Source organism: Diadema antillarum, unplaced genomic scaffold, assembly GCF_040938485.1.
Source record: "Diadema antillarum isolate AM-2024a unplaced genomic scaffold, OU_Dant_1.0 seq00000578_RagTag, whole genome shotgun sequence".
Classification (NCBI taxonomy): Eukaryota; Metazoa; Echinodermata; class Echinoidea; order Diadematoida; family Diadematidae; genus Diadema; species Diadema antillarum.
Window position 1 is genome coordinate 626,222 of NW_027271513.1, and position 25,764 is coordinate 651,985.

Consider the following 25,764-nt stretch of genomic DNA (forward strand, 5'->3'; position numbering starts at 1 on the left):
GAAGTCATACACATATACGTCGTTATTTACCTATTGTGTTCATTTTGTTCTGTTTTCTTGCCAACTTAACGTCTCGTCCTGAATATGAATTATCGGTTTCGAAGTTCATGCATGCGAGTGATTGTGTTTGTATGTTTCTTGCTATATAAAAATCGTTATCTCGTAGAGTTTTTTGTTTGTATTCTGCGGCCACCCTTGAGATTAGGGGCCCTTCCCCTTGCCAGAATCATTGTAGATTAAAAATCGACTATATTGTATCGAAGTCGGCTTTACCAGCATAATAGAGTAAACACGTGGGCGGTGAAGTAGACCCTCTATATCCCTATCATACTAATGGCTGTATGTACGGTATAGATGTATCATGAAGTGTTTGTGAACTGAACCTTAGTTTTTAAGCAGTGGTGTCACAAAAGCTGTCGCGTAAGAGATTACATGTCTCGTTATTAATATGTGTGAAAAGTTCATTGTTTTTTTATGTTTTATTGATTTTCTTGATTACAAACAAAACAGATTGCACAATAATTATGAACATATGAAACAAAAAATATAAATAATAATGTTGACAAAATGAATGGTTTTGAAGCACTGGGGAAATGAATTCAACTCCATGACTATTATTTTACCCATATAAGCGTACATGGAAGAGAGAAGTAAAGCGCACATTCTTCGACCAGAACAACATAGAAGGTCAAAGGGACTGTGCAGTACTGGTTGAGGTGGGGATTCAGGTTTATAACTAACATTCCTACGTGAGATAATGAGAAACCTCTTATGAAATATGAAAGAGTATGTAATTTTAAGAAGGATTCAACGTTAATTTGATGAAAATTGGTTTTCAAATGGCTGAGATATCTAAAAAAAGTGATAATAATAAAAGGCGACAAGCCACGCCTTTTATTAGGATATCTTTGTTTCACCTTGTTTTTGGATATCTCAGCCATTTCAAAACCAATTTTCATCCTTTTTGATACCCCTGAGAATTGCATGCTCTTTGACATCTCATAGAGTGGTTTCTGAATATCGCGCAAAACGTTAAAAGCTAATCCCTCACCTCAACCAGAACTGTGCAGTCCCTTTAAAATATACAACGAATATGATACTTAAAAAAAACAAACAAACAAACTTGTGGAGGTAACGATATTGACAAATACACGTGAATAGGCTCTGTCCCTGTCAACGGAAAAATAATATTTTTTACGATATAATCGGCTGCGCTGACATAGGCTCGGAAGCGCGCACACACAAAGCTTGCAGTATACACTGAACACAAAACGTGTATACGCGCACACATGTTAGACACGCGCACAAACACACACGCAGACACAAACGCAGACACACACACACACACACACACATACACACACACCTGACCTGACTACGGGACTGTTTTTCCTGTGGAATAGGGTCAAAACACATTGTAATGGTCATATTTCTCTGCGCCCAAGGCTTTTATTAGAAGACAGTGGGTAGAAATAGAGGGAGAAGAAGAGAGGTAGGGAGGGAGTAGGGGGGGGGGGGGGGGGTTAAGAGAGAGATGGAGAGAAGGGGGGAGGGGTAATGGTGGAAGATAGAGAGGGAGAGACAAAGTGAGATGGAAGGGTTCGACAGACACCAATTTACCCCCTTAGCATCGTATCCTCCGGTAAAGAATCCTCTGGCACTTCGGGGCCATCGGGCGTTCGTGCGTGAGTGAGTGAGGACTTTGCGGGCGGTCCGGGGTTGCCTCACCCTGCATCGGCGGTCCCACACCGTACCCTTATGCCCGCGAGCGAGGTTCGTTTCAGTCTGCAGGGGTGCGAACGTACTTTTTTTTTCTCTCTCTCTTTTCTATTTAACCGAAGGTGTATCTCCCTCTTCGGTGACACATACTGTCTGTCTTCCGGGATTTCTTGTTTTACGTAGTTTATTTCACCGTTCCGTGAGGTGTATTAGGTTTTTCGAAACAAACAACACTCGCTGTTTGATCAAGTTATACTCCAACCTTATATCGGTGAGGTATCGCAGCACCAGTGGTTATTGGAATATATCTCGTGGTAACTACGTTCTTTGCTGTGAACTATAAATACCAGAAATCCACATATGCAATTCTGACAGAGAAAGAAAAAAAAATACTTGCACAACAGTTACAATTTGATCAAAATCGGATTCAAATTCAGGAATTTATAACATGCTGAAGATTCACCAACATATTTGTGCAAAACAGTTCTCAAACAGTTGATAATGAGAATGTAAATGAGTGAGCTGGTAATGTCATCACCTAACAATTTTCTTTTGATTGTGAAAAAAAAAAACTGCCGAAAATTCAATGCCAAATTTTTCTGCTGTAAAAGCGTAAAACATAATGTTATTCTAGTAGCTGGCTGAATAATATTCAGGATACTGATCAGTCGATATTTGTATTTTAGTATTAGCATCTGAGACTAAGGCATAATAAACTGTATGGGGAGTCATGAGGTAATGACGTCATAAAGTCACTGCATATAACTGTTTGAGAATTGTCTTATGAAAATAAGCGAAATTTCACAATTTCATGACTTTCCGAATTTGTATCCAACTTAAATCAAATTTTCACTGCTGTGCTTGCAAATTTTTCCTCTTTCTTGTCAGACTAACTTTAAATCTGTCTAGATTCGTCCTCTTTAAACAGTTGTAGACGGCGGAATGGTAATGTGGACTCCGACGGGTTTGCGCAGAATCATATTCTGAACAGATTTGCCCGTGAATGAGTCTTTTGCAACTCGAGATTTTGGCGCATCGTCCATTTAAAACGTGGTTTTGATTGCAACGTCTCGTCATCCAGATAGTGAAGAAATTGTCCGAAAGAGGGAAATATGGCGCAAACTCTCTGTGAGCGATGATCATGGACGTTAATTGTTGATTTTCCTCTCGCGCGTAAGTTTCATTTTTAGTTTCCCTCCGCGTTTGATATTTGTTTTACTCGGATGTGGTTATCACAAAAAGCAATTTCTATTGTATTCGAGCTTGAAAGGCATAATTATTCCATCGGCCATCATAATCCTGTATTAAAGCTATAGAAGACCCCGCATGATGTGTTGCTATTGTAATATGTATATGGTTTGAATTTTGTGAGAGAAAATCGCATTAAATTCGAGTGGGGAGTAGGCCGGAAATGGTGATATTTTCGGTACGATTTATTGCTGTTTTCGATCGTGAAAACCTAAAACGATTAATTCCTATAATATATGTTGTTAGTGGCATGAGATATGAGTATGACGCGTGTTTATGATAATTGAATAATGAGAACGCGTTATACTATAATCACCGAGCGACTTCTTGTCCCATGGATGATTTGCGATTTAACAATCGCTGCTTCCAAGCTTCCTTGTACATGCATGGTGTCCATCACGGACAATTCCTGCAGGCGAGCGCAGCTAAAACGTTAGCATGGTTAGCGGACAAAGCCAAATCCTCTGACGTGACCAAACGTCACAGGAATAGAAACATTATTGCATTACTAAGGGCTCGCACTGCGTGTTTTTTTTTTCGTAATGCAAAGAACATTTCGACACAAACATTCTGATGCAGGACAAATTGCCTTCTCTGTAACTATTGTCTGCGCAATGGAGATTCTTATTATTCTTGCAGAAGCATGATTTAATGCACCGGTAGTTATGCAAGTGTATACGTGCCTGTCTCCCCTTCCGCTGTATATGCATCACAAACGATGGATTTAGCCGACGAGATGCTCCTTAGAGTGTGAATCAACTCTGGATGCTCCAGATGATAACCCACATTGTGTTTCAGTTGTTGTTGTTGAAGTGATTACCTTTCATTATAATGATTGTTATCTTGTTGACGCATACCTTTTGTTTCATCGTACCAACCTCCCCCTTTCGTATCTCGTGTCTACCGCTCAAAAGTGACGGGTCGGGCTAAAATTACGCTGTTTTATCGACAATTTCAAACATGGTAGTGAAAACGATACGGTAGCACAAGCAAAAAAAAAAAACAGAACAAAGTTAATTACAGGCAAAAGCTGATTACATCGGAGCTCAGTAGCCAAGTCGTTTTCTACGAATGATATACAAAAAACCCAAACAGACCGAAAGTGTAACACTCCCGACCAATAGTCATTAGAATGTTATCAAGAACAAAGTAATTTCCTAAACCGTTCGTGTGATTGCCAAACTTTCTGACAATTACAAGCACACAATAATCATGTAAAAGGCTCTCGCACAAGATCTTGGAAGACATCGTGTTCTCCGTATACTAGTAGTCTCCATAATACACTGCATCGCAGAGAAAGTGGAAGTCGTCCATCTACTCCGACAATGTCCTTTATAAACTGAAATTGCTTCATTTACCTGTATACCGCACGGTATGATTCATTATTTTCCCCTTTGTTGATGAGGCCCCGTGGTATGTAGTGGATAAGACTATGGACTTTCAGTCGAAGATTCCGAGTTCGAATCCCGTCGATTAAGCCGTTGGATAAAATATTTTTTTCCCACTACAATTATGCACCCGTGTCCCTCATGACCCAGATACCTCAATTGGTGCGTGGCAAGGACCTCTGGTAGAGGAGTGACAACGCAGAATAGTTTTATAATAATGTTAATATCAATGTTTTCACTGTTATATCAGCGTATGACGGATCCGTGTCAACGAGTTACAGTGGTGGTGTGGGACAGATGTGTTCGTGTTCAGATTACAGGACGTATCAACGGGTAAATTACAGTGTGCCACAAAAACACAACTAGTCGCAATAGTCGTAGCGCACTCGTATTACAATCGTGCAAAAAAAAAATCACACAATTAGCGACATTGTACCGATCATCTGTTATCGCAAGTGATAAAAATACCACTGCTTCACCCAGACTCGGTGAAGATTCGGTTATCAACAAGCATTCAAGGAACCTTTATCACTCAAAATGTGTATCATAATATTATAACGTGTCAATCCATCAGTTTGGAGCGGATATTGTTATCCATAATACTCTCTTTTGTTTCGAAAATGCGTTTGTTTCCTGATTTTTTTTTAAATTCCTAAATCAGGGAATTATTCATTTAATTCAAATCGATCAGAGGAAGGGAAGACTTTGCGTAATCAAAGTTTTGCCCAAACTGACGTAAACAATGTATCACCACTGGTGTCATATTCACGTTGGACAACGCCCACCTTGTGTACAGCTTCTAATTTTATGTTGATACAGGATGATTGGCCGTGCGGCCGCATGATAATAATGCAGTCGGGTAATGTGCAAGGTATGGAGAAGCTTAGCTGGTGAGAGTATGCCAGTACTGCTCCCGAGAGGGGGAACCTTCGCGAAACCAACCAAGATGACCTTAGGCTTGTCAGGGCAGTTCTGCAAATCCCTTACTGTGCACGTTCTTGCACTACGTCCAAACACTCGGCCAGTAATATGACGTACGCGTCCCTTTCCCCTCTCGATATGGAGTTCGAAACGCATAACCTCTGAGATATGTATGAAATTTCTCAGATGTCTGTTTTTTCCCCTTTTATCATCAACACACTCTAAAAGCACCAAGGTGAATAATGGACACTTTTAGGCGCTGAAACACAACTCGACTATAGAACCCAAGTATCCCTTTAAAAACCCAAATGAGACCAACAACAACACAAACTCTTTGGGTATGTGCACCTACTCAAACCGTTATTAGGGCTTGTGGTATGGGGGGTGGCTGCACTTAATCCAAAGTTGAAATCAAAACGCGGTCTGAAATACGCCATTTATTGCTGTTCTTACCATTTGCACAATGCATTATAAATTACTTTGATATAATACAATGTCAATGGTAATTTCAGAAATATACTTAAGAAGTTATGTTTCAAAGCCTTTTTTTTCCCTTCTTAGTTTCATACCGAGCATAAAGGGGATATAGATCTACCCTAAACACAAGGTTGGTTGAATAGAACCAGAAAAATGGTAAGAACAGGATGCTGAAAATTTGACCAAATTCTAATGAAGAATGAGAAAGTTATGAAATTTTGAAGGTGTGACCAAATTAAACAGAGATTGATGTCTCGGTTATGAAGCATGACAATTGTGAGGTATGCTTTCATTTGCCCTGTGCAGAAAATTCCATTTTTTTTTTTCGTTACATTGTAAATATTGATTACGGATTATGTTTTGTCCTCACTGGGATTGTGTATAATTATCTGCAGAAATTATTTATTATTTGTTAATTATCTATTTATTGCATGTATATACGGTTGGGCATTTACTTGGTGGTAAAATGGGAAAAAATCATAGTACGTGCATCTGTAACAAATATGGGGTAAGCTTGCGTGTGACGTCACAAAATTGCCAGTTTGTGTTTGATTGATCACAACAGTTGCTGTAAAAATCACAACTTTCTTAGTTTTCATCAGAATTTGCTCCGGCTTTTGCCGTTCTGTTCTTCTGATTCTTATGCTTCATAATTATATTCACGTAATCATATTTTCAGGGTGGACTTTCCCCTTCATCAAGGCATCGTTTATCTAACGGTCCTCCTTTTTTCCGTTTCATAACACACAGCTTTATACGATGCAAGCTGTCATTATCACAATCAACGTATAATCACACCCACTCTCATACACCAGGGCCCCATTTCATAAAAGATGCTATAGGATAGCAACTCTTGCTGGAATGGAAACTTCCCATAGCAACAGCCAATCAGGAAGCTGGATTCTTGTCGTTACCATGACACTTGCCATTCCAGTAAAAGTTGCTATCATAACGTTTTTATGAAATGGGGCCCAGATGCACGCAAGAGCGCAAATGGTGCGAGAACAATAGTGAAAATTACATTCTTAGGTAGTCGCTCTCTCTCTCTCTCTCTCTCTCTCTCTGCTTTGTTGGAAAAAATGATGGATCATTCTTCCCAAAGAAGAACAAAGAAGAACGGAAAAAGAAGTGTGATATGCTTCTTCATGTTCAAAGAAAGAGAAACTTGGAATAGCAATACGTATATAGATCATAATTACGCCATTCATGATTATAAAAAAGGTATTGCGTGGAAACGGATAACACTGTAGGTCAACGGAAGCAAGCGTTCCTCTATTCTTATAGACACCCATAATTATGTGTACCTGTTAGCCTTTAAGCCTTTGTGGAGGAATGTCAATCCCTCGTCAGTCTCTCAAGTGATTTAACATCATGAATATGAAATTATGCTTGAGTGATATGGAAATACTTGACAGTCCTTTTAACGTGCCTAACTGATATGATAATTATGGAGTAATGATGTTCATTAAAAAGACCATAATTATAGATGATTATTTATAGTTTCGTTTGGTAAAAGACGAGTGATCAAGAGGTGTTCGGCAATTTTGACCCGAAGATGACATGATAGCAAAATTAATGAAAATAATGATGTTATTCGGAATCAAGAACTTTGCTTTTTTTTGGGGGGGGGGGGGGGTGGGTGAAGGGAAGAAAGAAAAGAGCGGGAGGGATGGGGATGAAAACTGTAAATTGTTTGGGGGGATGCTGTTGATGATATAACATAATAACGATAAATAAATGTGACAAACTATTGAGTATATGATTACCAAAGATACGGTGTTGGTTATCACCTATATTTTGTAGGCGTCATTTTTTTTTCCCGCTCTAATTGTTACCTATACTGTATACACATTCATGATTTCAGTTAGCCCATAAGCTCTATATTCCACGTTTTTAATCCATTTGTGTGTGTATGCGATAGCTGGTATTTGCTCGTTGTGTGTGTGTGTGTGTGTTTGTGTGTGTGTGTGTGCGTGCTTGAGTATGTCAATGATAAAATGGATCTTATAATAGTGCCTCAGACTATTATATGGAATAATCTGCATATGCGTCGAGAGCCAAAACACCGCCATTTAATTACAAGAGAAGAAAACAGTCCCATGAAAAAGAACAAACCAGGGCAAGTACTCAGCGAACAATATACCGTTTGATATCAGGAATAGATTGCTGTAAAAATTTGTAAGTCAACCATCAGATTTTCTTTGACACTGTATGACAGGAAGATGGGAGAAATTGACATCTTATGTTGTTGTTTTTTTTTTTTAATTCATCCTTGTCGTCTTCCCGTACCAACGCAATTTCTTGTCCTTGGTTCCCCAATTTCCATTCGAATCTTAAACAGCACACAACCGTTCCGACTGCAATACCTCCGTCCATTTCTTCCCTCTGGAGAGAAGTAGGCCTACATGATACGATATCATAGACTAATCTTTCATTATATGTATCTCTGTAGCAGAAAAAGTGCAATTTCTGTTTTGACGCTATTCGGAAGAAATCTGAAGTAAATTCAATCGCCCTAGTCGAAGAAGACTTGTATCTGCCCTGAATGAAATATTCACTTGTGTTTATGTATATCGAGGAGCTCTTTGATAATATGCACAAGAATTCTTCCTCAGAAAATCTCCAGGATATACAATTGGGTCCATTTCAGCTGAATATTTCTGCATCACACATCTGACAAGTTCGAGACATTATCCTTGACTTCTCTGCGGACCTTCACGAAGCGAAGTTGATGTGTTTCCTTCATAATCATGTGTGGATTTCGATGCTCATTTTCATGCGACAAACTGAGATGAAGGGGTGGGAGAAAAAAGATGGGAAGAGATTCCTTCGTATAGTCTGTGTGTCATCACGCTCCGATGGGATTTCGGCTGGCGTTTGAAACTCGCCGTCAAAACTGGCTGCCTTCGAAATATTCCATGCCACAATCCTCGGTCCCGCGCGAACGGCTTGAGGCCTCGAGAAAGTCGTCGCGAAGAGCTCCTGCACCGCGTCCCGCTGTTGGCCTGGCCGAGTATTCCGTGGAATGAATACTCGAGCTCCGTGCCTGTCTTGTATCTATCCGCGCTCTCCGCCGAACATGACTATGGGAACTCCGGTGGCTCGAGGGTCAAGTTGTCACGTGACAAAAAAAAAAGAAGAAAAAAAAGGAAGAGGAAAAAAAGAAGGAGTGTTCCGTGCCATTATATCTTGGCATCGCGCCAGCCGCGTTTTGCATTCGCCCTTTCATCTACCTTCGCTCTTTTATATGCGTCTCCCTTTTATTTCTAGCACGCGTGCACTATGTCACGGTGCTCGTGGGACCTTTAAAGGTAGAGTTTCAATTATTTGCGTTTTTGCTTGCGTTGTCTATACCGTTCAAAATCTACCCAGAATTCCAATATTGTGAAAATGCGACTTCTTCTTCTTCTTTTTTTTTCCGAGATCCTCTGTCAGGAAGGTAAAATTTCGTAGTCATAATAGTGATATCACTCGGAGATGAATGGCTTCATTTTGGCGAGAAAATCATTACGGGTGAATTGAAACATATTTTATATTTCATTTTCACTTTCGCCCAAATGAAAAGAAATTGAAATGAAAGAAGCGATAGCATTATACCGTTTCAATGACCTACATTACATATACAAGTCCAAAAGCTTCGCCCGTTTAGTTTCAGAACGATGTGTCGGTATAATATTGAGCAGTATAGATGACGCTTTGCAACATGGGGTGCATGGAGTATGTGTCTGCACCAATAATGTATTGCCAAAATGAGGATGAACACATTGCTCTCCAAGATCACAATCGTCGTGAAGTACTAAGAACTACCTCAATAGAAATTGCGTGCATTATACTGTGATATATTACTCTCTGTCTCTCTGTATTTTAACGAACGTTGCTCAAAAAAAAAATCGTTTGTGTATAACATCGTTCGTTTTTTTTTTTCTTTAAATCAAATGCGATGGAAAAAAGAACTCAGTCAAAAAGATGCCTTTTCACATCTGTATACTAATAGGGCCTATAAATTATGTGTCCACAATTGTTTTTATCCTTCACATTTCAAGCATAGAATGTATATTTGTGACATGCATCAGCTGTGCTTGTTCGTCTCTGTGCGTGCGTGAGTGTGTATGTGTGTATGTATCTGTGTGATGGGAAACTTCATACCCGCATAATACGCGGATCTAAAGTAAGAAGGGTTTAGATGAACTTGAGTGTGTGAGACACTCGCTTGCATGGATAAAGTACAATGATGCATGCCTCGTAATCAGGATATACGTGCAGGCTTGCCAAAGCAGGCGTCTGATTTGTTTATACACCTGTAATTCTCAATCGGGTCCCTCGACTCACTCCACATTCAACAGCATGGAATATTGAACATGAACCAGGTCAAAGCCCTTTGGGAAGTGTTCCAGAAAAAAAAAAAGATAATAGGAATACCTTCTTCGTGGCTCAGGGATGTTCGACTTGATTCGAATCAGTCGAGTATAAAAGATGTACGGCAACGCTTTCTCCGAGGTACCTCTCACTCAGGGAATTACTTTCCTTGATCAGTCCACGGTAATAATAAGATGTATGATATCGAGTGTCTGATACCATCATATCCACCCCCCCCCCTCCCTATCTTACTCCGCGAATGCTTACACCACGGTGACAGTCGCACGAAAGTACTCGCTTTGAGTATAGAGCGTGGTGTGCTTGTAACGGTGAGGTGGGGTCTTTTTTTCTGTTCCAGCTAATCTGATTGCCTTCTTCGAAATTATTATAATTTATGTTTAACGCATTTGTGGAGATGAAAGAAACTCTTTACCCTTCGCAGCGACGTATGAGGTCTGTATTCTGCCACTATACCCGCTTTTCCTGCGACTAATAACTGTTTACCAAATCCGGTTTAGAATGCATGGAAACACACGGGGCGCAGATGAGGGGCAAGGGGTTTGATTGATGATCAGATATTGGCTTTCCGTCAATATATTGAGAGGAAAGATATTTAGAGGTTCGTCCTTCGGTGCGTTGTTGTGGGCAAAAAAGGGGAGCGAAAGAAATGGGTTATCGGCTCTGTCAGTGGCTCGACGTGTTTGAAGCACTCGAGTTATTGGCCGTTCGTGTGAGGAATGCTCGATCGTGGCTCGTGGTTCTCCAGGGTTTCCTTTTCCGCTTCCCTCACTCGCGTGAGGACACTCTCTGTCACATGATTGGCCAAACATCAAAGCCCCCACCCCCACCCCCTGGTGCTCCTGATGTCGACATCCGATGCACGGGACGCGAAATATCACAAACTCTTTACATCGTTGTTCTCCCGAATCACATAAAGATATAAAGAGAGGCCGCATATCGTGAGACAAACCTCAAGATGATAACAGACAGCGGCATGGTGGTTCGTATAAATGCAACGCACATGTATATATACGGCATAATCATGTGCTGCCATTGTGTGCCGATGCATTTTGAAGAGAGCCAAGTGGCGAGTTGTTCAGCAGCTCGTGAGAATTTGTTGCTGGCTGCGTGCATGTGTGCGCACGGGCCTCATATATGCAAACCCCCACATAACTGATTGCCAGGGGCGCTGATAGAATCGCTATGTGTGCATTTAAAATGCGCGCGCAGACCCAGTCCCCCGCCAAATCATTACCGGAGAGAGAAAAGGAGAAAGAGAGGGAGAGCCATCGCATCTTGACGACCGCCCCCCCCCCCCCCCCCCCCACCTCGCCTTCCCCTGCTATGCACACATGGGTTTCTGTTTGGTTTTCAGTGTTCCACGGTGTTTTTCTCGCGAGACATAATCGCCCAATTCATGTTAATTTTCTTGTGCGTTTTCGCCAAAGCAAACACTGAGAGGGGTTTTGCAAGCAGCGGCCGAGTCACGCTTGCTTTCGAAACGTTGCGGAAGGGGGGTAAGAAGAGAACGGCGCAGAGCGAAAAAAAAGGAGAAAGACGAGGACAGAAAAGAAAGCTGCCCCCAGTAGGTTTATGCCATTGAGGCGCTTCAATTCGTTCTCTCATGCATGCGCAGAAGCGGAGGAAAATTGCATAGGAAATAAGCCCATTACAATAGGGACAGCCCGCCTTTTCATTGCGGGCAAGGGAACACTGCGTGCACCAGTATTTTGAGCCACTGTTCCCGTTCGTGCAAAAAACATGAAATTTAGAGAGAAATAGTGAGAGATTGAGATAAAAAGAGGGAGAGAGAGGGAGAGAGAGAGAGAGAGTGGTAAAAAAAAATGATATCGCGTAGAATGATCTCTCGTCGGCTGAATCATCAAATGATACGGTTTGAAGATCAAAAGATATGAAAGGAAAATATAGTCATCACGGCAGAATCACGATTTCATTCCCGTGTAGCTGCGCCTCATTTTGACTCGGGCATTACTTACTTTATTACATCAGCGTCTGTTTTTATTTGAGTGCGCAAGAATGACGATGATATTGAATTCTAAGAAAATATTTATCATTTTGGGGAATTTTGCACGCTACGTAACCATCTGGTGAATGACAGCGGCGGGGTGTTCTATAGTCAAGACATGTTCTCTCAGAGCAGAGATCTTAGGGGTAGGAACTTGAATGAAAGAAGATAGACGGTTTGCTAATGGTTGTCGAAGTGCGGCACCCATCTTTTACCCTCTTCACTTTTGTTATTTTCATATCGAGAAGAAAATAATGATAAATTCATGCTTCGGTGCGACACTTCTTTGTTGGTCTTAACGCCTGCTTCTTTGGTTCTTTTATCTTTTGATCCTGCAGACTATGGTAATCCTCAGAGAGTGCGACTTCGAAGAGGCACCATGACAGCACTAGGAACTCGACAGTAGAGCAACCCGGCATTTGCCAGGGATTCCTGGCGTCTAGGCTTACCGGGTGTTTACCCGGGACGGCCTAGACCGCAACACTCCTTTCCGTTCAGAGTCTCGGAGACCACGGCGCGTCGGTGGCAAATGGAAGAGTCGTCTTGCAGTCGACCAGGGCAAGGGACAACATCACCAGTCGGTTCCGTCCTGTATCAGCTGGACAAGGAACTCGCCAAGACGCCGCTAGGAAAGCAGCCGGAAGAGCAGCAAGAGCCGCGAGCGAAATCGCGCCAGGGCAGCGCCCAGGAGAACGCGCCCAACCCGGATCCAGACCGCTCCCCGAAGCAGCGGCAGCGGCTCAAGTCGCCGACGAAACAGATTCCGCCGAAGCCGCAGCAGCAGCACCCTTCTTCCGGCAACAGCCACCCTCACCAAGGGGCACAGCAGCGCCACAGCCCCCACCCCTGCACGTCAGCCAAGCAGCACTCCACCGCGGCAGCACCCACCGCGAGCGCAGGAGCGGCAGCACCCGTGTGCGTGTCGTCCTCCTCGAAGCACCCGCTCCGAAGCCCCGTCTTCGCCGACCTGCCTGTCTCGACGTCCTCGTCCAAGACCACCTCGTTGCCACTCGCCAAACTCGGCTGCCTGGAGTCCGGAGCCCTGTCTGCCGTTTCGAGCGGAGCGCATCCCGCACTGAGCACGACGAGCAAGAGCAAGGCCTCTTCACTTGAGAGGATGGAGGCTGTTGGAGGAGGTAATCATCCTAATATTTGGCGTTCCAATCTATTAATAATCACGGTAGTGACCTCAGCAACCACTTTCTGTCGTTGCTTCTTTATTTCAAAGGAGCTATCACACACCTATTTGTTTTTTCCTTTCTGTATTTAATCCTCCGACGAGCCACATTTGTTTGTATAAAATACCTGTATTCATTATACAACTCCAGTTTCAAATCTCTATCTCTCTATCTTTATCTGCCTATAACAATCTACGTACATCTCTCACTGCATATGCCGATTAATATGGCGAAGGAGGAAGGATAAGTGAGCGCGACATAAACATGTTTGCGTGATAAAAGTAATCACAAAAGCGATACACACGCAGTGACTGTGCAAAACAAGGCACATTACTATCGTAACGTATTCATAAGAATGTAGGCCCTATAAGTCATTACACACAATATGATTTCACATGTAATAATGCGGGGGGGGGGGGGTGGAAGCCTACGAATTGCTGCTACGGATTGACTCAGATTCTGTCAATAGAGGCAAAAAACATGTTTAAACTCTCAAGAGGCCCGGTCTGTGGCGACGAAGGCATGGTCGAAAGGAAGTTCGACATCGCGTGATTTGCCATGATGACGAATAGTAATGAAGTGCATCGTCGTTATCGTTGATGATGATGATATATAAAAGGGAAATAACATGGAGACTGAACAGAACAGAGCAGTGCACGGATTTTCGAGTTCTCGTGCCTATCATGTATTCCCAATTTCCTTGTAAGTCGATCTAATAGATCATTATTAGGCATCTGGAAATGTCTTAACTCATTAATCACGAGCACTTTGACAGGGAACACGCACCGATGGAAAACAAGGGGGGAGAGAAAGTGAAGTAGAAAATTAAAACGCGCTGCGTTGTGATAGTCCAAGAACCAGACGCCGGGTTAGGAGTCCATGGAAAGGTCATAAACCGTTTCCCCCTGATTTCAAGTCGATGATGTGATGTCGGTTTTTTGCGTACGTCCCGCATGATTGTGTTATTAGACCAACATCTTATGTTATGGGCAACCTTTCGCACGAATGTGTGCTTTTATTTACGTGCGTATTGTTGTTGCACTTTTTTCTTATGCGCTTCGCGTTTAAGTCGTCTTGCAGTGTGATTGTGTCTTGTGTGCTTGTATGTTGTGTGTATGCTTGTTTTGCCTGTGTGTGTTTGTGTGTATGTGTGTGTATATATCTGTGTGTGTGTGTGTGTGTGGGCCATGCTAAAGCAGTGGTAAACGCACTGACAAACCTCGTGCCATCAGTTGAACTTGACGCCGTGATACGCATGAAAAGGCATCTGACGAAGTAATGACATGAAATTGTAGGTATGGGACCATCCCTGACATTACATCAACAACTACAACAAAAACAAGAAAAATGGTTCGTCAATATTAAGCAAGACGATCATCATCCTCCAAAAGCATATTTTTTCCCCTTTTTGAAGTTATCAGTTCGTCGCACGGTTGAATAGCGCATGGCGAATCGTAGGTTCAAAATGTCAGAGAAGGTCAAGTTTTATGAGAAAAGACCAACAGATGTACATTACGGTAACTGACAAAATTTGACTTCTCTCCCTTGTATCACGAACCGTTCTGACAAAAGACGGGGTGCTCGTTGATTGTAATGTTCATAACGACAAAAAAAAAACAAAAACAAAAACAAAAACAAAACTACAACACACCAAATGATGAGAGAGTTATATAACACACATTGGCTTTCTCGGCAACTTTAAACACCTGTTATTCATTGTTAGAGGAAAAGTGGTCCCCAAATATAAATGTTGATTCAGTAAGTGCAGAGGGATAAGTGAAACACTCACCCAGTGAAAGTTTGAAGAATACGGGACTACAAGCATTCGTTTTAAAGTTTTGATCAATTGCATGTGCCGCCCTCTTTCGTTTGGAACTCGACAGTAATGTGTCACACTACGATTTATAATGACGAGATATATAAACAGAATTTCACAGATGTTAATTTGTCGAGGACGCCGAAAAAAAAAAAAAAAACCCCACCCATATATCCGAGTTCCCCGAGGATGGATAGGGAGTATCCTCCTTTGCTAAACAAAGCTCAGAAGCAAGTCGAGGGAATGTGTACTTTTTATTAAGAATGGGAACATTTTGTGAAGTTTTCTTTAACAGCGACAACGTTCAAAATCGGGGTCACATGCGAATTAGATTTGACAGGTCTGTAACTGACCCGCAGACGAATTTTGCTCTTAATATTTCTTTCGCATTGATGACAGTCATATAGAAGTTGAGAGCAATGCTTTGGTATCAAAATTTGTGCTGGTAACATATTCATTGGAAGTTATTGTAAAAGAGGCTAAATCATTCACACAAATACCGTATGTTTTGTATGCAAGCCTCTGCCATTGATGGGAGCTCGACGCTCTCATTCTTTTGATCCAGAACGGACTTCCAAAGGGGTGGGGTGGGGGTAGGTTAGAATTAAAATTTAAAAACCCCTCAATTGTGCATTTGCAGATAATTCCGCAATTTGAATTTATCTTATAAAAAAAAATCGACACTGTGGGAAAGAATTAATAAGATGAGTATCAATCTATTTCGTTCATCGTAATTTCTTGCGCGCTCAGCTAGAATAATGATAATGAAAGCAATTGCTTGTAGGCTTCTAGATAGCCAACGTAATGTCCACAATGTGATCAGAGACATTCTGCTCCCCGCAGCGCTCTCGATAATGTGCTATAATAGGCATGCCTGTGTTTGACCATGGAGCTAGTTCGACCTCATCATTTTACTACTATGCTCGGCATATAATGCAGTGTCCCCATAACAGCAAGGAAGCGTGTCAACAACAGTCAAGGTGCGTTTATTATGAAATCCTCATAAACTTCTTCATTACTTGCACACAGTATTATGCAAGTATTTAACAACTAGTATATTCACCCCCTTCAGACTAGTATGGCTATAGAACGTATGGATATACAACATGGATATGCCTATACCTCAATGTGTCTGAAAGCGGCCATAGTAAATGTGTCGTAAGGATTAGCTCAGAGATCCAGTGTTTTTGTAGGCCTACTGAAGAAAACACTGTCTTCGTTACGTTGGCTTGCCGTAACTATGTCTTTTTTGTTTGATATCATGTTAAACCCACTTGATTATATCGCATCTTGCTGTGAGTAGGAAAAAAATTATGTGCTTGCGAAAATATGTTAGTGTTCTTTATGTTGAAGAAGATGTTTGTCATGACGTCATTTGGGCTGGTAGAAAAAAAAATGATAAGAGGAAAGAAACTGTTGGTCCGTTTGAATCCAGTAATTTCAAAGATGACGTTGCCTGTTCACTTATGGAGTGCAATAACTTCACTAATACCGAGCTGTTAGTATGCCAAGTTAGCCCGCAAAAGGTCGTAAAAGTGCATGGGCTCCCCCCATTCGGACAAGATGAATTGATATAGCATTGGAGCTCGAGCCATTTCAGGGGTGGTTCCAAACGGTGTGTTTATTATATGCCACAATATATAGCAAGGGTCGCCATAAAAACATGCGAGCGAGGTCATTTTTTTTTCCCTCCACCGGTATGGATAAACATTTGTTCAGTTATTATGCCAACGGTCATCGCCGACCATGGCAGTGTCTATGGCAAGCGAAATGGGTCAATAATATCTTTTATGTCGGGAGGCGGGATTCAGTGGCATGATGGGATACCGCGTGATGGGAAGTCATTTCTATCGCTGTTGTAGTGTAATATTGCTCAATCTTATTGTATAGCCACACCAAGCAAGGCGTACGAGGAAGCTGCCTTCAGAGGTTGGGGCTTAAACAGAACATAAAAGTAGGCTTCAACCGTGAAACATAATTTTCCAGAAACTCCTTGGGAAACCCAAAATAAAGAATTAAAGATGCGAGACTATGCATTGATATAGAAGTCGTGAAGATATGATGGTATCGGAATGCGGCAGTGCCGTTCATTATATTTCAACGCAGACGCCGTCCTGAGATTTCGAGGGTGACCACTTACATTAGTCCCGTGTACTCATATTCATGATGGTATTTCCGTTGTAGGGACCACTACATGGTTTCAGCATGCTTTCGTAAAATCTACCGCATGGCTGCAGGTTAGTATGTGGGAAATGTTCATCATTCAGATTTTGGGCGTTAATCTTCACAGTTCCATTCGAAGTTCCGGTATCCAAACCATCCGAAGACAAAATAATAGAAATACCTGTCGACGACTTATATCACACACTAACTAATCTATACAGAAGAATGATGAGGCTTTTCATGCAAAATTATGGTCGGATTGTATCTCACGAGATAGATGCTGTATAAATTTTCATCGAGCAGAATTCAATGGAGATAATTTATGTTTCCCTCAAAACAGTGTGTTTTGGAAGCCAAGATCCAAGCTCTTTGACAGTGTTGATATTGTCCCGATCGTGCGCTCTCGGATTACTGTCCCGTGCATGTTTGGTCAACCGAGTGGGGGAGGGAGGTCGGCGTTGGGGGCAGGACCGCGCGAAGGTACGATGGAGCACAAGCAGGAGACGGCATAATCCCACGCGATCAAGACCTGTAACTCATGGTGCGACGATCGCGAGTATGAGGAAGAATAGAGGTGTCACGAACTGTTTTAAAACTTTTATTTGTGGAGTCTAGCACATCGTCTGTATTCTGCTGACGTGACTGCCCACATTTTTTTTTCTCGCTCTCTGCGATAGATTCGGACAACATGGAGAATGTGACGTGAATGAAACAAAATAGGCCTACATAAAGTAAAGCCGCGACTCTAGTAATACCATTAGCCATGACAGTCTGTAGAGATTTGCATCGTTGTCGCACGCCAAGGCGTATTACATAAGTCTTCTGACGAGCAGGTCAACGATAGGCCCTGTAAAACCATCCCCGAACAAGGATCGCATATCAATGTGTGAGTACTGGCCCATACAACTAAAGACTGACTGTGAAAGAAAAAGTTGGCCTGTGCATTGTCTTCAGGAACAAACACCAAATTAAACAATAATACTCTTCGTCAACAAGCAAATCATCATCTCTAAAACGTTACTGAAAACTTTAATTTCCTTTAGAATGCAGGAAATGCAAGAGAGCGAGAAGTTCAAACATGTCTGCATATTTTATGCTTTTTCGTGCGCATTTATACTTTGGTCGAAGATCATTATATTACCTTGGAAAAGTGTACTTACTATAATAATGTGCGGTCCATGGGGAGTATAATCTCTTTACCCGAGTACCGAGCCAAGCACGGGTACGTACACATTAGTGTGTTCCACCACCACGATGTTGCTACATAGCTCCACAGTATATAATATGTGTTCCACAAAGATATAATCGGTCTCGTAGCTTCTCAACGGACGCCTCTAGCACGCCTCCACATTTCGAGAGTACTTTACACTGGATACGCTCCTCATAGCGTCGCCATACAATACTCGCACCTATACCCGGCTATGACCTTTCGTGATCATGCGAATGGAAATATAACTTGGGGGAAATTTCCGGAGGAGATGGTGTAGCAGAGAATAGATAGTAGGAAACCGTCTAGAATAGAACCGCAACTTGATTTATCTTGATGATGCGTTCTCACGTACAGACAGTGAGATTATCTTATTCTTGGTCGTATTTTCCCAATAGCGAAATTACTTTTCTCGCGACAAAGATACCAGGACATCGAATTTCTCAAAATTGTGTGTACATTTGCAGCCATGGGCCCAATTCCAGCAGTCAAAATCCCATTACTAAGGGCTTTTTGACTGTTCACGAATTTGAAAAGTGTGATGAATGTGTAATGAATGCTGTTGACTGCAGTGTACTTTGAACAATATTGAGATAGCGACGCAGCGTGTATTGTGAAAGGCGGAGATCTATGTTATATAGAGAAGCATCGATGAATCCTGTGCGGCGTTTCCACAGAGTGTTCTGCACTTCTCCTAGTATTCCAAGTTCATGGCCTGTACCATTTGAATTACGGGGCATTATTCGCAATTATACGGAAATCAGTCGCAATCGGGAGATGCGAAAGACATTATTGTGTGTAGTCACGAGTATTACCTCGTTCTCGTCGATAATCAGAGACAGTGTTTCATGCAAACCAACTTTATCGAGCCTCTGCTTTTTTACCCTGACTTTGCCGGAACTGAATTTCATCATTCAGACGACATTCCATGCAAGTTCTGCTTTGGCTAAACTCTTTATTTTCTGACTATTTTAAGAACTTTCCCTCCGAAATACTGATGAGATTTAATCTCTCCAGTTGACAACAAACTATAGAAAATTCACTGTAACCATAATATTTAAGGTTATCACATGACTTTCTATTATGACTGCAAAGTTCCATCGAAAACAACCGGAGAAAACCAACAACAACGACAACAACACAAATTTGTAGGAAAGGGCTTTTCCTTTCGCCTTTTAGCTCAAAGTTGTGGATGGATTACGAAGCATGTTTTTCTTATTATGTGAAAAGCTAATTTGGTTCGAGGGCGCGCAATGCATTTCCTCCTCCGAACCACGGCCGATGAATGATAATGCCCGCTTTATGTGGAAGTGGTTGTACAGATGTTGCCCTGTTTACCCAAGGGATTTACGCTTCGGTTCACTCCACGTGAAACCATTGATGATTTCTAGCACTCATCTATTTTTTGCTGCTTGGCAATGACTGAACAGATAACGTCACTTCGGGATATTTCTGTCATTTTGCTCCCATTATGAAACGCGAAATCGAAAAGCGCATGCAAGTATATCGTGTATCTATATGAGTATATGATGTGTGTGTTCATTCATATTCATGGCGTTAACGTAACCGTTCCTTGTCGCCTCTTTTATGATGCTATCTTTGCTATTTCTCTTTATGGAATGATTGAGCGTGGGGGGGGGGGGGGTTAATGAGGTGAAGTGGAACAAAAATTGCAAATATCATTCCATCAATTTCAGAAATAGGATGGCTAATTAACTCAAGACAACGTAACATTTGATAACACTTGCAAGCGGACTTCTTATCTCCCTAACAATTATTGATATTACGCCATGTTTGTTTTCTTTGTAAACGTAAAATAGAGAAAATTGAATTACGGAAAATATGCTTATGAGCAGTGATTAGCAACGTTGTATGACTGCACTAACCAACGATGCAATACTTGGAGACACGTTTTCCTTCACATTGAAAAGACAGAGGTCTGAGTCTAAGACTTATCGCATCTATTCAAATCAATATCTGAGCCTTCACATTGCTCAATTCGCATACATTACTGTTCGTGATGTAACATCGTGTTGATGAAAGGTATCTAGGTTGGAAAGTCACATCCGTGTCATTATAATTTCCCACAGAAATTCTGGAAAAATTAAGGAGGAGTTTGAGAGCGTAACAGACATCAGTAAGAAAGGAAAATTCATCGGTCAAAAACTTTGCAATGTTGTTAGTTCTAGACGCTCATCAAAGCTCAAGAATGTATACTAGAGGTGATAAAGTGACGTCAAGCCATGCACACTCCATGTTTATTAGAACTCGTATGAATTGAGCGAAATCAAACGAAGATAATGATTGAAGTTTCATTAAAATCGGACGTAGAGTATATCTTTATATATGTAATGAAATGTAAAAAGTTTGACATGTTTTCGCGAAGGAGTGACGCAAAAAATATGCAAATTAGCTGAAATGATTATATCATCTCCTCACTAGTTTCCCCATTAATAGGCACACTAATCTTCCCTAAAATTCTTTTCTCTGAATGGATTATTAAGTAACTACTAATAGTATAATTGAAAGTCCTGATGACTTACTAACGATAGACTATAAACCAAATCGTGATTTATTTATTGTTTTTTACGTTTTCATTCGCAGTGTTAGATTGGGTATTAATTTGCATGGAAATTTACTCCTACTATCAAATATCATGTTAATGTGAATGCAAAGAACTTGAATAATAAATCGGATACTAGTGTCTGAATAGGTCTTCAGTTACCTTAGATATATTGTCGCTCTCTTCCTCTCTCTTTCTGTAGCTAATCACGTGACAGTTCTTTCCAACTTTGTTATAATGTTCCTTATATAGTTTTGCATCATGCATCATCCAAGCCGAACAACCCCGCACTTTAGATCCTTCCGCGATTGTGTCTTACGTTGTTGCTGTTGTTAAAAAAAAGCATTCAACATTAAAACCACCTACGCGCAGTGGAAAATGTCACCGAGATTCAACTGCATACAATGGAACTAACTACAAGGAACGGATAATTTCCTTCTCAAAACGCCCCATATATTGTTCGCATGGAGTGGGCTGCATTATTTTTTTCTTGTGTTGAAATATCATGCTCTTTACTAAGTCGCATTTAGAGTGACATTTTCAACAGGCACAGAATGACCTATGCAAACAAAGGCTGTGCAAAATAATGCTGCGGAAAAACGGTACTCAAATAGTGCGCGCGTTCTCCAGCGGCTCACTGAAGTACGCACGCATGAAGAAACACTTTCCTTGTGGTAGTCTCTGGTTCGCTGACGCGCGCGCAGACGACGAGGAAGGAGCACTGTATACTATTGTGTCAATCCACTGCAGAGTATTAACACTGTCATCCTAGAAAGTGTATATCATGTATGTAAGATGCTCAAGAATGTATCACGTTAATTTAGATTCTTGCAACATCCGTATAATTATGTAAATGAGCATTTATAGTGGATGAATAAGTAATGTTGACAGAAACACCGTGTATAACCAAGGTAACTGCCCAAATCATATACATTCCTTGGTATAACTTGTAAGACAAACGTTGATATGAGTAATTTTTGTGTTGTTCAAAATTAAGGTCAATCCAAAAGACATTGACGTATGGTATGAGAACGAAAGTCACACGCTGTTGAACGTATTCGCAAACGTTTCGTATGTATGTGGGGATAAATAAGTTTTTGAGTATGAATATAGACTAATTGGTGCAAGAAGACAATTGTATTTTGATCTTTTCAAGCTCCATACCTATATAAACAGATTATGAATGGTCGTCTTTGCGTGCACGTCTTTGCGAGCTAGAATTTGTGCGAACGTAAAGTTTCTGGAGACGATCACGTTTTTGTGAGAATTTTTCGTCTTTCTTCTACGATCTTGTTGTCCTCAGGCTCGGGCTACCCGTACGGGGGTTCGTACATGGTCCCTGGAAACGCAGCGACGTACAATCCGGGTGGCACCGGCACTCCATCCCAACTACACCTGCGGCGAGCATGGCCCCCGCCCTCCATGGAAGGTATGAATAATAATGATACGGTATAATTCATGAAATCCAGCCCGATCCTTCAACACCTTTCCAAGTGTTCATTCTCACTGTGTAGCTGCTGCCATCAGACCCCCCATTTCATACCGCACCTGACAACATGATAGCACCTGACCATAACTACAGTTACCATAATGGTAGCTGCAAAGCAACAACCAATGAACTGTGAGCTTTTCACTTTGTTGCCTCGGTGACGGTAATAATTGGGCGTTATTTTCATTTTGATTTCATTTTTACTCATTATTACTTTGTACATCCTACAACGGACAACCGTTAATTTTTCTTAATACACTGTATATATTACCAACAAAGGGTTTTTCAATACCAGAAATAAGCTGTATATATTACGTCAAAACTGCTTAAAGGAATTTAAAAAATGTGGATCCGATGCAAAAGAAGGGGAATATGATCATTATCGTGACCAGTTATGCCCGCGTATATAACCAGTTTGAACGCAAGGTGATATGGAGTCAGCGAAAAGATTGCCTTTCCCGCGGTTTAAAATAATCTTGTTCCTTCATGCACATCGTCAACAAATGACTGTAAATTCATAAATGAAATGTGATTGCCCTTTATACATTGCTGTCGTGTGTATACTTTTTGTACTAAATGTTCCGTAGATGTTTGATGGTTTGGCATTTGGATCTAATCGCCAAACGGCGTCACGTGGTTTTACCATTTCTGCACGCGGCATTCATGATAGTTGTAGGCCATTTGAATTTCCGCATCATGTACGAAAACGCAAACGCAATCGCAATTTCAATCACATCATATCGACTATAATACTGCTTGTGCACTTTCAGCTCTTTGCGATTAAAATGCCACTCTTTTGTGTGTGTGTTATAGTGCAGATGGTAATCATCACCAACACACGATCTCGAATGTTCACCCAAATTGACATTTCTGGTAATTCCTTCTTCCGACAAAACACCGAACGGAATATCAAGTTCCTCGACATTAACATCGAGAGAGAGAGATAATGAATTTTCTTGTGCGCAACATATCCATCATTGATTACAGAGGTCATAGATTCTTGTCGGCAACAGTCGTCGTATGGCAGTGTTTGGTATGCGTGTTGACAAAACGATATGCAGCCTCATTATACATTAACACTGTGTCTCCTAAGTGAATAAACGTCGTCAATTCCGAGGAATTTTAATACAAAGAAACGAGAGAAACATATGTCTTTCGGAAATAATGTACAGACATGTTTGCGCTGCTTTTGTCTTCCCGCGTTTAACCCCTCGTACTATACATTTGCACTTCTAATTGATGACTGTATTTTGCCATGTATACAAAAGATGTTTCTAATTCAATATCGTTACATTGTAATCTCTAAATTGTGTGCAGAGTAACAACAGCGGCAACTTCTCCATTTAAAAAGAAGTTGAAATGTCTTTTCATGCACGAGACCATCAGAGACTTGATATAATTTAACAATGATTTCACTTTGTGGCAACCATATTTTGATTTGTTGTTATTTCTTTGTTTGTATCAGAGATATAAATAGATCTCTCATTTACTTGTCTACTTCACCAAACGAGTGTATATCACGTGTCATTCACTGTAAGAGCCTTGACTCTTTCACGTTGATTTGTTTTGACAACTCTATATTTGATTTTTTGCCTTCTTCTTCCCATTCCTTTACCCATGCCTCTTCCGATTCCACGGGTGAACCCTCCTCCTTCCTTCCTTCCTTGTCTCCCTGCCTCCACCACATGTTCACTTGGCGTTCTGTCTGTCTCCCACATTTTGTGTATTCCGACATGCCCCATCCCAACATCTGCCCTACCCCCCCCCTCCACCATCACCGCCATTCGATTCTATCCTATTTCTTACTATCCTCCGTATTCGTTTTTCTGTTTGTCTTTCCCTGTGCTCCTACCCTGTGCGTGCTCGTGCACTCCTTCGCGCCCTCTCTCTTCAAACAACCATCACCAATCACTATGTTCACCATCACACACCTCTCTCCTTCCTCATGAAACTAACCATACCCCACCCTCATCCTCACCTCCACCCTCACCGATCACCATCACCTTTTCCTGTCCTCTCTAAAAAACTCGCCCTCTCCCTCCCTCACCACACCAATCATCGCAACTGTCTTCCCATCCTTCCATAACTTACCTTATTCCACTCCACCCCCCCCCCCCCCGTGCCTCCACCCACCCGTCTTTCCTTGTCGACAGGCTTCGCCAATCTGCCCGTCGGAGCCTCGTCCCTCTACCCACCCTACCTGTCGCTGAGTGGTTTGTCGCCCTCGGGAACAGCGCTCGGTGGGCTAGCATTTCTACCACCCTCATCCATGCACGGCTCAGGTACCGCCACGACCCAGGCCTGGTCACAACCTCCAAATTGCAAATTTGCTCAGAGAGACAGAAAAAAAAGAATGAAGAAAGAGTGGGTAGTTGTAGAATAAAGGAGAAAGAGCGAAAAGAGATAGAAACCGAACGGGGAGGAGAAAGAGGAGCCTCCGAATCTTCAATACGACCTGACCCCCGAGCGCTGAGGGCTAGATTAAATTTATTCTCAAGTGTTGTTAATTGAACGGGAGTATCACATTTATGTCGGCAAATGTTACTCGGCGTATTGGATTCGAGTGTACATGACGTTTTCCCGTGGACTGTTATTAAAACTGTAAAGATCCGTTCTTAATTACCTTTGCGACACTTTACGTGGTCCGGTTCCTTTTGCATGGGGCTGAAATCCTAGCTCCGTGATCATTCAACTCCTAATGATAATATCCGAATTCGCCAAGTCCCGTCCGTGTCGGCACACGTCGTAATGAAGTGTAGGATTATGTAAATCTGATACAACGTCATTTTAGTCATGGGAAATTCTATACCGCACGTACCTCAGGGGAGCCATGTCACAAAATATGATGTAGAATGGTAATATTGTTTAGACGGACGGTTTAGCGCAGCCATAAACGCTGCAGCAGACGGGGGGAGGGGCGATGATAGTCCACAGAACTGCATACCGATTATGTACAAATGAAATGCGACCACATGCATTCCAATTGAAAAACCCTCTAATGTGGCAATGTGCACTTTTCTTGATATTTCATTCAACTCACTCACTCTAGACAACGGCACCTAACCGTTCCACAACTAGTAAACTTTCGTGTTAAGTCCTTTTAGATCTTATTGTTCAACATGCATTCTCAGTACTTAACGGTATGACGAATATACGAGTATAAGTATAGAGTGAATAATTATTGCATTTAGAGTTAATGATCTCGATAGAAAT

The 25,764-nt window shown here is 41.6% G+C and overlaps 1 pseudogene; it reads left to right on the forward strand.

Moving 5' to 3' along the window:
* Window positions 1-25,764, forward strand: part of LOC139735434 (uncharacterized) — a 114,182-nt pseudogene that overhangs the window by 52,861 nt on the left and 35,557 nt on the right.